Here is a 15,079-nt window from a genome sequence, read left to right as displayed (position 1 = left end):
TAGATGGACTGGGTGGAGCATCCCAGGGGCTTTGTTTGGGTTGGGAGAGGTACACTATGTCAGAACTTACACATATTGAAGAAGTCTTGTTACAAAACTTGTGTGGAGTTGGAATCACTTAACCTTACACACGGGCAGGGAAGTTGATATGACCCCTGGCAGCCGACCAGGAGAAGGACTCTGGGCTGAATGTAGAAGAAAGATTTATGTAAATAAATAGAAGAATGAAAACAAGGGGGCTTTCTCTGAAACAATTCTGGACTGTGTGTGACACCCTCAGAAAAATGGCAGTGGGTTTGAATTGCTATAACAAAATACCATAGACTTGGTAGCTTACAAACAAGAGAAATCTTGGTGATTGGGAAGTCGAAGATCAGTGTTGGCAGGTTCAGTGTCTAGAGAGAACACACTTGCTAGTGTGTTCACATTAGCTATGTCCTCATGCAATGGAAAAGGACAAGACAGTTGCCAGGGGTCACCTTTAATAATCATCCCTGGGGTTTGACCTGATAGTCTAACCATTTCCATAGGCCTCTATCCTCTAATCTCATTGGGGGATTAGTTTCCAAGATAGGAATTGGAAGAAACACAGATATTCAGAACACTACAGATCATTCAGAAAGGTTATCAGAGAGTGAATTCACCTATAAGTCAGAAAGAGTCTAGGTACCCACAAAAGACTTAGAGATTGATAAAGACGGAGTGAATGATAAATCCCATGTCCCTAATTGGCTGTTCGTGAGGCTCCATATAGTATCCAGATCAATCCAACGTCCCTTCTCCTATATCAAAGGCTCTATAAACTTAACTCTTTCCATGCCCCTTCTTTGGTTTGCTGGATCTGTCATGTGGAAGAGCTCTTCTCTAAGAATGAGAAAAGAAAAGCCACACAGCACTCTGGACATCCAGGGTGGGGAGATAAGTGATATGTTGTTTGTTCCATCTGGATACCCCTGGTTTCTTGCATGAAAAGTAAGGCATTTTCTCACCCAGAGCCTCATATTGCACACAGTCATTCTGGTCTGGATGTACTTGAATGGAGAATAGTTTCCTACAGATATTCCATTTTGAAGGACTCAGTGCTTCTAAAGGCAGGCAGAAAGTTTTGTGCTCTACTTTCTATAGAACCCCAGCTATCTCCACTTAAGTTACTCAGTCAACCCTCTTACTGGCTACACATGGTTGACTTCAGCATAGCCATATTCTCTTCTTTTCTTTTCTTTTCTTTTCTTTTCTTTTCTTTTCTTTTCTTTTCTTTTCTTTTCTTTCCTTTCCTTTCCTTTCCTTTCCTTTCCTTTCCTTTCCTTTCCTTTCCTTTCCTTTTTCCTTTCCTTTCCTTTCCTTTCCTTTCTTTCCTCTGTTTCTTTTCTTCCTTCCTTCCTTCCTTCCTTCCTTCCTTCCTTCCTTCCTTTCTTCCTTTCTTTCTCTCTTTCTTTTTCTTTCTTAGAATAATATCTTCAACTGAATTCTCACTTTTCTTCCCAATAGACTCTGTTTGCTGATTAGGTCACAAGGTTTCAGGAAGCTAAATCAGAAATATTAGTGTTTGTGGCTAAAGTTGCTTAGATCTATATCTATATATCTGTGTTATCTTCTGCAAAGCTGAGAATGAGTCTTAAATTGATCTTTAAGGTGTTGAATGAACGTGTCCACCGAAACATATTAGACATTTCTTTTAAACTTATTGTTTCATGTCATAGGTTGGTCAACTTTCATATTTTCTTCATCCATGTGTTGTTTGGTTAAACACTGTGCATGTATCCCATCCAGAAAACTCACTCACACAAGATCAATAGCACCAGTGATGAACAGCTCTTTGGAGTGGGAAATAAAGCCTTGTCTTCGAGGAATGTCTTTAGAATTTGTTGATTTTTGGTGGTGTGTGATTTGTTTCAGAGTCTGTTACAAGAACACCCATTTACTGTCAACACACAGTGAAGAACTTTGTAAGATCTAATTAATCTGAAGAGATAACTTCTGTCACTCAATAATACTGCTACATTTCTATAGAATGACGTGTCACCTTGAAAAGGGGTGTCTTAGGGTTTCTATTGCTGTAAAGAGACACCATGACAAAGACAACATTTAGTTGGGGCTGGCTTACAGTTTCAGAGGCTTTGTTCATTATCATGGGGAGCATGGCAGCATCCAAGCAGGCCGACATGGTGCTGGAGGAGAGTCCTACATTTGATCTAAAGGCAGAAGAAGGGGATTGGATTCCACACTGGGCAGAGCTTGAGCTTAGGAAACCTCAAAGCCCACCCCCACAGTGACACACTTCCTCTGACAAGGCTACAACTATAAAGCCACACCTCCTAATAGTTCCACTCCCCATGAGCCAAGCATTCAAACACATGAGTCCAGGGTGGGGGTGGAGGATAAACATATTTAAACCATCACAGGAAATTATCACAGAGTGAATCAGAGCCTGTATGTATTATTTGGTTGTATTCTGTGGCATTCAGAATCAGTTTTTGAATTATTTTGTTTGTGTGTATTATAAATGAAAAAACAAACAAAAATAAAAACAAACAAACAAACAAACAAACAAAAACTCCTAAAAGCTGGGCGTGCTGGCACACGCCTTTAATCCCAGCACTTGGGAGGCAGAGGCAGGCGGATTTCAGAGTTCGAGGCCAGCCTAGTCTACAGAGTGAGTTGCAGGACAGCCAGGGCTATACAGAGAAACCCTGTCTCAAAAAACAAAAACAAAACAAAACAAAAAACATACACACACAAAAAAATGAATGTTGGCAAGTGAATTATAGCTCCTTAAATTATGTCTATCTGAAAACTCATATTATAATGAGATCTTATTTATAATGGGCGTTGAGACAAATGGCCCAGAGTGAGAACTTGAGAGGAGATGGTTCCAGACTCAGTTGGGCTCTAAGTTCAGTGGTGTGTCCTTAGGGAAGAAGATAGAAACAGAAATCTACATTTATAAGTCAAGGAAGGAATACCCAGGGTTCTGGCATCTAAGGAGAAATGCAAGCAGCAATCATGTGTCAGAGTTTTCAAGGGAGTCGGCCTTGATGAAGCCTTGTCTACACACATTTGTCTTCCAGAACTGTGTGTTATTTTAAGCCACCAACATTGTAGAAATTTTAATTGTGACCACCCTCAGAAACGAATATGGTGAAGATCAAATCAAATATTTAACATAATAAAGGGGCTTCTTGTTACTTAAATTAGGACCCAGTGGACTGAATCTAGTTGCTGTCTGATATCACAAATAAAGTTTTATTGGAACACAGCCCCTGTCATTTATTTATATAATTTGTGGCTGTTTATTATTATTATTTTATTTTAGAGTTTAATTGCCTTGATGGAAACTACCAGGCATATAGAGTTGAATATGATACTTATTTTTTTGATGCAAATCTATTTTACTCATGAAAGAAACAATTGTTGGTTGGGTTTTTATCTTAATATCTGCCTTGAAAGAACTACATTGCATTTTTGAATTTGGTTAAAGCATATCTCTCCTATAGAACTGGTGCTATTGAATAAAAGAAACTCAACCGAAACAACCGACCTGTACATTTTGTGCAGGCTCAAGGTAGATTGTTTGGTTCCACCTCCTCATTTTGACTTCCTGGGACCTCAAATAAATTGGAAGCATTATTAGGTTGGTAGATTGAGTAAGCAATAAACATACTCCTAGAATAAAGGAAAGAACTATCTATCATTGTATTGAAGGCCTGTCTTTCCCACATGATCTAGGTGCCTCTTATTTGATTAGTAATGAGAATACAAGCAGATGAGTTTTTCCTTGAGTGTGTGAAGGTCTCCAGCTCCAAAAAGAGAGACATAGTAACGGACTATAAGATGCATAGCATGGCAAAGCTACTACCTGAGTATGAATTTTATATATAATATAAAGTTTTATATTATATATAAAGTACATAAAATTTTATATTACATATAAAATTCATCATTTCACTATTAAGGAAGTTATATTCAGTGGCAATGTATGATTTTTCTTCCAACCTTTTTGCAAGTTTTCTAGGAGGACATTTAGACATTGAATCTCTATTTGAAAATTTCTGCCTAGCTCTGAAAAGATTGTGTGTGTGTGTGTGTGTGTGTGTGCACTCCTATGTTCATATATATGGGGGTATAAGTGTGCAGGCTTGTGTGTCTGTGTTTGACATATATGTGCATGTGGAAGCCAGATGTCAATCTCTGCTATCATTTCTCAGGTACTGTCCATTTTGCTTTTGGAGACAGGGTCTCTCATTGGCCTGGGGCTTGCCAGTTTGGCTAGATTGGTTGGCCAGCAAGAACCAGCTGTTCCTCTTATTGTTGTCTCCTTACTGATGGAGTTACAGGTGCAGACTATCATGCCCAGATTTCTATTTCTTAAATTAATTCATTAATAACAGGTTAATATAATAAATAAGTAAATACATTATGTGTCTTTGTGTGTGTGTGTGTGTGTGTGTGTGTGTGTTATATGCATGGAGATCATAGGACAAATTGCTGGAGTTGGTTCTTTTCTTCCACCACATGGGTCCCAGGAATCCAACTGGAGTCTCCAGGCTTGGCTGCTAGTGCAGCCACCTGCTGCACCATCTTGCTGGCCCCAGGCCAAGCTTCTCAGTGTGGGCTCTGGGAACTGAACTCAGCTCTTTGCGATTGTTTGCCGAGCACTTTACTAAGTTACCTCCCCAGAACCCGAAAAAAAAATTATTCTCACAAAATTTGTTTAAAGTTCTTGAAAATTTACCCCAAAGAGATAATTAACCATCCAATATTTCTTAGAGCATTGTCTATAACCATGAGAAATTACAAATCACCTAAATTTGAAGCAATTATAGAGAATTGGTCGAATAAGTTAAGGTGCTCTAATGCTCATTATGTGAGTTTATCCTTTAATATTTTATAACATAGAAAGATGCTCTTGGTGCAATTTTATAAAAATAAAAAGTCAGAAAAGGCAGGGGGAATATATGGTGCATAATAAACACACACTCAGAGAAAACAAGCAAGGAATGAGGGGTCCGAAGATGTTCTAGTCCTTGTCCCCATTTCTACAGTTTCATTAATGTTTCTGATCACTATAAAATAAGTAAAGTGGGCCGTCTGTTTCTTTAAATATTCTTAGCTGGTGTGGAGAATTGTGAGTTGACATAACAGCACAGTTCTTTCCCCTTCTCCACAAGCTGACCAAGTGCTTCAATTTTGGCTTGTTGGAGTATGTACTGGCTAGTTTTGTGTCAACTCGACACAGCTGGAGTTATCACAGAGAAAGGAGCTTCAGTTGAGGAAATGCCCCCATGAGATCCAATTGTAAGGCATTTTCTCAAGGTGTGGGGAGGGACCCTTGTGTGTGGTACCATCTCTGGGCTGGTAGTCTTGGGTTTTATAAGAGAGCAGGTTGAGCAAGCCAGGGGAGGCAAGCCAGTAAAGAACATTCCTCCATGGCCTCTGCATTAGCTCCTGCTTTCTGACCTGCTTGAGTTCCAGTCCTGACTTCCTTTGGTGATGAACAGCAGTATGGAAGTGTAAGCCGAATGAACCCTTTCCTCCCCAACTTGCTTCTTGGTCATGATGTTTGTGCAGGAATAGAAACCCCGACTAAGACAGAGTAGCTCATGGGGATAGTCAGAGCCCCCTTCCTTCGCCCTGCCCCTAGAACCTTCTCAAGTTTCGCCTCGGTTTCTTTACCTGTTTGTAATCTAGGGCATTGAGGAGTTCACATGGGCAGTGGTGGTGCACATCTTTAATCCCAGCACCTGGGAGGCAGAGGCAGGTGTATTTCTGAGTTCAAGGCCAGCCAAGGTCTACAGAGTGAGTCCCAGGACAACCAGGTCTACACAGAGAAACCCTGCCTTGAAAAAAACCAAAACCAAAACAAACAAACAAAAAAACTCAAAAAAACCCCAAAACCAAAAACCCAGAGGAGAAGTTCACAAAGAAGCTAAGTTCCTGGTGAGCTAGTGGCAGGAGAAGTGTGGTCTCTGAGCTCACCGAACTCACTGGAACCCCACACTTACTGTAGCCCCTCTGTAGCTGGCATTGGCACCAGCTGCCCCTGCTCTGTGGCTGGGCCCTGCTTTCGTAGAAGCTCCAACATTTGTTTAGGTGGAAGCAGAAAGCCATACTTCTTTCCGGGTCTGGGGGCCATAGGGTCAGGTTGGTTCTTGTATGAAGGGGACTTCTCTCTTTTTAAGTCCTCTTTGTCTCGATCAAGTGGTGGCACTGCGTTTTCTTAGGGAAAAAAAAATTCCATTAAAAAAATTTAATTTGTACTAATCAGCCCCAGGCAGAGAGTCTGCAATAAGCTTGATGTCAATTTCATGTTTTGCTGAAGTTTGTGGAATGTTTTGTTTTAGGATTGCCCCACCTCCCCATCCCACCCTCCCCATTCCCACCCTCCCCATTCCCGCTCAGTGTGCATATGTGTAGGGTGGGAGGGAAATCTTCAAATATGATTTTCAGAAAATAAAAAAGCTTGATGTTGGGCTCTAACATTTTTATTATCTTTACTTGAATTAACCCTTTTCTCTCCCCTACCTTCTCATTTCTCCTCTCCTAAGACAGGGTCCCACTATGTATTCTAGGCCTACAATTTGCAGTCCCCCTGCCTCTGCTTTCTGTGTGTGGGTCCTGCAAAGCTTGTGTGGCTTCCCTGCATTTCTGGCATCCCCTCATCCATTGAGGCTAAAACACACCCCTGTGCTATAGGGAAGCCTTTAGATTTCTTTCTTGTTGAGTATAGCTCACAGTGCTGCCTGAGTCAGAACAGCCAGAGGAGAGCCAGGGCTTCTGGGTAGTTAGGGAAGCATCAAAAGAATAATTGAAATGGTGTGTATACTGTGTTACACTTCTAGCTACCTCCCTGCATCCTGTAGATACTGCCTGCCAGCTTACTGAAATCCTCACACTGTTCTTGGTACCAAGGGCATAGCTTAAATTAGATGGGCTAAGTTACCTGTAGGACTTATAATACAGTACAAAGCACAGCTAAACAAAGGAAGTAGCATTTCTAGTGACGAGAATCACAGAGGAGGAGAAGCTGATGGTGACAGGGGGTGGGGCTATGAAGAGGGACCTAATGGCAATTTTAGAGGTGGAAGGCACAGGCTGAGACTCAGGGTGAGTTGTCATCAGCTGCAGTGTGAACTAAGTCCTTAGGGTCTCTCATTGGCACCCCTTTTCTCTTGTTTCCTTCTTTTCTTTTTCCCCTTATGACCCCCTCCTTATCTCTCTTTTCTTTATTTCTTCCTCCTCCTCTCCTCTCTCAGAGATTGAACCCAAAATCTTGTGAACACTAGTCACATGTGCCACTATAGAGGCCTTTTCTTCCAGTTTTTTCATGTTTGAGATGGATCTTGTGTAGTTGATGATGGCTTTAAAATTCTGAACTTCCTAAGCACTGCTAAGCATTGGGATTTATAGCCATGCACCACCATATCTGGGTCACCCTACTGTCTGTCTGTCTGTCTCTGGGTGTGTATCTCTGTCTTCTCTGTTTCTGTTTGTCTCTCTGTCTCTGTCTCTCTGTCTTTCTCTCTATTTCTCTTTCCAGGGTCACATATAGCCCAGGCTGGCAAGAATGACCGTAACCTTCTGGTACCTCTACTTCCTTCAGCGTACTAGGATTATAGGTACATGACCCCATACTTCATTTATGAATGCTTGAGACTGGACTCAGGGCTTTGTGCACTCTAGGTAGTTCATTCTACCAACCGAGCTCCATCTCCAGACTTGTGGCTCACTCAATTACTGATTAAATAAAATGGTGCTTAAAATTGTAATTGTCAGGAGCAATGTGTTATTAGTAGTTATATAATTAAAAGATCCTGTGGAGATGTATATACAGATATTTTTGGCATTTACCAATGGTTCATGGCTATAGACAGCCAGGGCCAACCTGTGTGAATTTGTCCTGCAAGCTGCCTAGAGTAGATCTCACTGAGAATGAAAAGAGGAGGATGTGTGCATGTTTTACATGTGACTGTGCTAGTGCTGTTAGATGCGTGTGCCCCCTGAACGGGACAAAGACAGACAGCAACATTTTCCAATGCACAATAAAACGGTTTATTTAAAAACAATGCATCCAGTACTGTGTTTGGCACACAAGGCAACAACAAGGCAGGCGCGTTCATACTCAGCAGGTACATCTGGGAAGCTGTCAAAGGAACTTTTGCATTTCCTCCACAAACTAAAGTCACAACATACACACACACACACACACACACACACACACACACACACACACAGTTATTTCTGTGCAAGGCGATCACTCTTGTTCACGAGGAAGGCAGGAGATATTTACATGGTGCTCAGTCCAGCAGTGCTGGCTTCTGGGCCTCTGTGGCTCGTACTCACCGGCAGCTTCTTGCCAAGAACAAGTAAGGCTGCCTCTCACGAGACAGATGTGACTCTGACTGGTAAAGTCTCCTTCTTCTGACCACAAAATGTCCAGTGTGGCTGAGGGGGTAAAGCCTGCCCATGTACAATGGCATTTCCCAAAATGGATGCGTCAGTGAGGGTGGGGGAAGGAATGCCATCACAAGAGGCCTGGTTTTCACCTGATGTGTTTGGTCACCCTGCTCATTCCTTTGACAACTACCACGTACCATTCCTTCACATGTTAACCTTTTAGTTTCATCATTACAGTATAAAGGACTCTGACCTACTTCATCCTATCCCATTCTTTAACTTGGTACCGAAAGGTGAAAACTAAGGTAAGTGCGAGGAACTCTCCCATCTTCTCTCTTCACTTCTAACTCACATTTTTCCAGTGGACTGCACAGATCTCCAAGCGCAGCATGAAATCTGTGGTTTTCATTCTAGCTAGGCAGAGACATCACTTCTGAATCTCAACACTGCGGTTGCTGACTGACAGTTGAGACAGAAATGGACTAGACCTGCAAAGCCTTGCTGTGGCATTACAGAACTAGCTCATCTGAAAAGGTGCTCTTGCCCTGTGATACTTGCTGTATTTGTCCAAGGTCAGGGGTTCTCAACCTGTGGGCTGTGACTTTTATTGTGAGGGGTCAACTGTCCCTTTCACAGGAATCACATGCCAGCTATTCTGCATATCAGATATTTACATTACAACTTGTAACAGTAGCACAATGATGGTTATGAAGTCGCAACAAAGTAATTTTATGGTTGGTGGGGTCACTATAGTATGAGGAACTGTATTAAAGGGTCGTAACATTAGGAAGGTTGGGAACCACTGTCCTAGGTCTGGGGAGGTTTCAGTACCAGTTACTGACGCTTGGTGATTACATTTCAGCTGATCATGAAATCCACTGGAGCTCAAGTGGCAGAACTTAGTTCATATATACATGTGATATTCTGTTTATGAAATGCAGTTCAACAGCATTTCTAACATGGGTTCAAATACTCCAGTTTCACAAAACTACCAACCATTGGCAAGTGCCTCAATAATTTTACTCAATTTGTTCTGGTCCAAACCTCTCTCCCATTTGTCTATCAACTTTTCTCCTCCACCTTCCTATCTAGCAAGGGAAAGGCTGGATAGCATTAAATATGTTGATAATAAAATTGAGTTTCCCTGTCACTTCCCTTGTGATGGTAAGTATGGACTTCTCGGGTCAGAAAATGAGACCGATGACAAGCACATCCATTATGCCAACATACAATGTGTTGGGAGGACTGAAAATCCCTTATCACACCCAACTCATTTGAAACAAAATGTAGTTCACTCAGTATAAAGAAACAAAGTCATTTCAATGCTAATGAAGAAAAACAGAAAGCAGTGCCCAGAGTAGTGCACACACCTTTAATTACAGAACTCACAGAGGCAGGTGGATCTCCATGAGTTAGAGGACAACCTCATGTCTATAATGCAAGTCTCAGGCTAGTCAGAGCTACACAATGAGACCCTGTCTCAAAAACAATCAAACAAACAAAAAAGCAGAAAGCAGAGTTTCCATGTATAGGTAACCCTGTCAAAGCCCACTTCAAGCTACTAACATGACGTCAGTCAGTATGCATTGGCTTACTGACTGTCAGAAAGCAGAGGCACACATTAGTCTTTTAAACACAATGTCCAGCATGAATTCCAAACATCCACTGTGTAGAAATGACTACAGGACCAGCTAGATATTTTATTATGTGATGAAAGTAGATTTGGTCCTTTGTGGCTTAACTTTGATTCACTCATGAAGGATGGCCTTTCACTGTCTGAGGAACTAGGCACATTTTCTCCCATCATCACCTTTCAAAGGATTTTACTGACCCCACCCAACTATGACTCCCACCAGAAAAGTCTCTGACTTTGCAAGCCAAGCTTATTTGGTGTCTCATCCCTGTGTAAGCCATGCACATCCTCGGTAGGGAGTGCATTCATAACTAATGGTGTGGAGGGACAAGATCTCTGCTGTGAACTACAGGGCAACATGTTGCTTGGTAGCATTTTTTTTCCCCAGAGGCCAGACATAGCTAGCTAAGCTGGGAAGAGAACAGCACAGGGCACCTTGCTCTACCAATTTCGTTCACTCAGCCTCTGAAGTTAGCCAGAGATCTTCAATGCAGCGAGTAATGTCTGTGAATTATTATGACATCATCTTTGAGAAGTGTTCAGCTGTTTACTTATGAAAGCTCTGGTCAGGAGGCTGAGCATCCCTTTGGTGCCATGCAGAGACTTCCAGCCATGGAACAACCATTTGGTGAAGAGTAGACTTTGAGTCATGGAGCTTTTGCAGGTCCACGGAACTAGGTAAGCCAAATGGTATTTTGTTTGGCCTGCTTCTTTACAGCTTGATGGATGCCTGTGAATTTTGTGTCGTCAGAAGGATGAAAAACAAGCCGGCCAGCAAAAACTCATCCAAATGTGATGGTAACTGGCAATTAAGCTAGAGAATGTTCTCCTGGAAGGTCACTCCTTGACATTAGGAGTGCTCTGGCTGACAATCTCCTAAGCTGAGGACCTGTTGAGAGACTCCCATCAGCTAAGAGTCTTTGGATACCTTAGGGCTTTCATCTTAAAGGGCATAATAAGATGTCCTTTTTCTAGAAATTAGTGAACGAACCAAGGTAGATTTTCTGTCTCGTTGAAAGAAGGTGTTTGAACATCCCCCAGAGCCACTGCTTCTATCTGCCACTTGCTGATTCAGAATTGTTCAGGCAGTGCTCCGCTAGAACCAGCTCATATGTCAAAGCCAATGCATACTGATTGACGTCATGTTAGTAGCTTGACGTTGGCTTTGACGGGGTTACATATACCTGGAGACTTATAAAGGCTAGTTTACCAGAGCAGCTGTATCTAGGTGCACCACAGAGAAAAAAAAACTGTTTCTCCATCCCACAGAAAGAAATCCAAGGTAGCCTTTGGGTGCCTGTGATGATCAAGAGCTTTGCAAGTGCACTGTAAAGAGAAAAAGCATGGCTTGGAACTTCATGAGCACAGTGGCACCTTATCCAGCATGGGCTGGCACCTTATCCAGCATGGGCTGGAACAAGACAGTAATAACTGACCACCTGCTTACATACATTGGTCTTAGGATTTTTAGCTCTATGGATTTCTTCGGGGGGGGGGCTGGTTTTGTTTTAGCTCAAACATCACAGCATTAGTGCATGCCGCCATTGGAGGCCTCCTTCAGGAGCTGAGAATTCAGACCACCTGAGGAATATTTTAGCCGCTGGGAATGAATCCCAAATTGAATCTGAATGAGTCATTTAACTTCTCTGCTTCTTGGTTTATCCATTTATAAAGATGAATGACCCGAGCTTTGTCTCTTTGTTTGAAACACGGACCATGAAGTACAAAGACCTAGGCTTGGAGGAAAGTGCACAAAAGCTATGCTCCTCACTTTGTCTGCCGGCTCATATCTATTCTGACTACCCTGAAAAATTTCTACTATGCACTTAAAAAGTAGCAGATGGTCAGTTTGGCCAGAAGTTGGCAGGCTGAGTCACTAATACTGTGTGTATGTTGTCATGTGCTGTAATAACTTTAAGGAGTATTTTGATACAAAGTACTCCAGGAATGCTCTGGTCCAAGCCTTATAGGTATAGTTGACTGTGAAATAGGCTGTTAGTTTTCATATGCCACATCAGAACCAATCAGGGGTCCTTTAAGGTTGGACTTATCTCAGGATATCATGACTCAAAGACATGGATTGAGGAGCAAGAATTCTATCTCAAGGTGTCCCTCAGTATGTACATCATTGCTGATGCAACCTTGGCATCCACCAAGTCCTAATCCCAGCATCCCACTGAAACCTGAGTCGGCTCCTCATCATCAGGCTCCTCCCTGATTCTAACAATAAGAGAACGGGCTGCATCAAGGATTAAAACATCTATTCAACCACACATGTCTTTAACAAATCATTACAATAAAAATAAATGCTCAGCAAATATCACATAACAAACCATAATGTTCGAAAACATTTCCCAGTTGAAATGTTCTATTTATGTGGCAAAGCAGTCAGAGTGTGAGGGAGGCAGGATTCGTCATTTTGGTCCTTGGTATCAATTCATTGGTGGCCTCGGTTAAAAGGTCCACGGATTAAGCGGCTTAGACCAACTGGTGAGATGCCTTCGATTCCCGGAACCCATGGTGTTCCATTAGAGCTCTTCAGTCACACATACACAGTCCCAACTCTGGTCACAAGGTCAGTTATACACAGTGGGGAAGTAGAGAAGCTAAGCAAATGTTTGTCTGATACATTCAAACAGTTATGAGAAGAGGGGCTTAAAGACCCAGAACAACACAGACAAGATCTCAGAATGTCTTTTGAAAAAAATGAAGAACCACCAAAGTTTTCCACTATGCTTTGTACAATCTTAGTGAAATGAACAAATACAACAATTCAAAGCCTGTTGTCGAGATTACTTACAAGATGGAAAACATTTCTTAACTCAAGGGGCCCTTGCTGAAAGTTTTATATACAAGGAGAAGTACACAGCCACTTTTAGCCTTCAACTTCTAAATCATGCACACATGATTTTATTGAGATGAATATATTATCAGGTACAATTTCATCTGTCAGCTGTGTACCATCAATTCCAGAACTGGGACTTATCAGTCAAGGATTAACAGGTTTCTCTCTCATTTTAGGGGAGAGTGGGTGGTTTTCAGTACACTGCTGTGTACTGGGCAGGTATCTCCCCTACTGCTGTGTACCCAGGCGAGTGCATTTAGTAATCTTTTCCCCTTCTTCCCTTACGGCCCCTCTCCATTTTGTTTACATCCCAAATATTCCAGAGTTAAGCTGCTTTCCTTTGACCTGATCTTTGATACTGATAAGATTAATATGTGAAATCATAATGTCAATAATTATCTATGTAAAATTTTGGGGAAAATCTATTAGTCTATCTGTATCTCAATCTTAATATTTGTAAAGTCAATATGGGTTAGAAAACTCAATGACTTCTCCTGTTCCATTGTTCCTGCTTCTCTGGGGCTCATGAATTATTGTCTGAGTGTTTGGGGCCTTGCTTGAGGTGAGATAGCATGGACTCATATTCATTGAATTCCCTGATATATTAGTTTTGTCTGGACACTCATATTCATTGGCACTGACAGCCTTGGTACTATAAGGTTAGGTGAATGAACGGGGTCTTCCTTTGTACATCCTTGCTATAGCCCATGTCTGATATTCAGGTCAGAGACAGAAGGTACAGTGGTCATATTCAGCATTGGTAGACACACTGTACTACTAAATAGACTGCATTTTAAAAATAATGGTTAAAGTTACTTAGCATGAGAACACAGTCTGGGAATGGAGATCAATGGTAGAGTATTTGTCTACCATGAGCAAGGTCCTGGGTTGGATCGCCAGCTCCATAGACTCACACACAGACCCCAAATTTCCGGGTGTGGGAGGAAGTCATGGCAACCACCTTTTGACTCATGTTGCCAGGAGTTTGTAAATTTCCTTGTCTTCTCTGCTAAGTAAGTAGTTATTTTCAGACATCCTTGGGAGCATTATAGTGAAATTTATTCACATAGCTGATGGTGTACTCTGCTCTAGGTAGCCGAAAAAAATGAGTATGTTTCTAAGAAAAGAATGTACTAACCCAGATCCAACCAAGTGGAGCCAACATAGAAGGGCGGGGTATGAGCGTGTAGCTGCATAAACAGGAAACTCAATGGTCCCTCTGCTCTGTCCACTGCATTTGAGCCTACAAACCTGGGGACTGTGGGAGAGCCAACAAACTCTGGCTGCCTTTCTAATAAGAAAACCTTCCTGCCATGAAAGCTGTTGCATTGGTTTACAGGTTGAAATAGTTTTGTGAAACAGAAAAAAAAAATTGTAGAATCAGTTGGTCAGAACAGGTCCAGGATACAACTGAGGTAAAAAGATGCATAAAAAAAAAAAAAAAACAAATAACAAAAACCACCACAACATTCAATTAGATTTGGGGATCTTCTAGTCTTTGAGTATTTTGTCTTGCTTAGTGTAAAGAGTCCAAGTTTATATTTAGTAAGACCTGATGGGCACACTGAAATTAAAGCTCTCAAGTCAGAATCTGGCCTGGATAATGTTAGCATTGGAATAACTTAGCTGCAACCAAATGAGCTAAGGGCTTAGGAATAGGTAGGCTTTTCAGTCCTGATGATAACTGCTGCAATTCTGTCAAGTCTCCATGACCCACACCCATCCAGAGTAGCAGCATGGTGTCCTGTACTCTTTAAAGTGACAGAGCACAGCCATGGTGTGGCTTACTGTGACAGGGCACAGCCATGGCATAATTTTCATGCCCATGAAATTGTCCTTGAATTCTAAAGTGTTTTTAAAAATACCTTATAATTTTAATTTTCTTACTATCCTGTGCATAGTAAATGCCTCTTATTTTGAAATATTTAGACCCTAGTTCCTCTCCTCTATCTAAATGGCTGGCATTCACAAAGGGTAAGATGTGCCACAGCTGGTATTGTGTTTGGATCTGAATGGCTTTCTTTCACTAGATTTTTATCTGGGGCCAATTTAGCTCTTCGAAAAGACCAGTGCAGCTCCAGGACTAGGCCCTACACAAGAACAGTGCATGTCCTTACTCCACTTCTTTTTAGGAATGTTTTTTTTTTTTTTTTCCCAAAAAGGGCCAGTACACTGATGTCTGAACTATAGCAAGGGCTTTTAAAAAT

Source organism: Mus caroli, chromosome 18, assembly GCF_900094665.2.
Source record: "Mus caroli chromosome 18, CAROLI_EIJ_v1.1, whole genome shotgun sequence".
In the NCBI taxonomy this organism is placed as follows: Eukaryota; Metazoa; Chordata; class Mammalia; order Rodentia; family Muridae; genus Mus; species Mus caroli.
Note: the sequence above shows the minus strand (reverse complement) of the source record.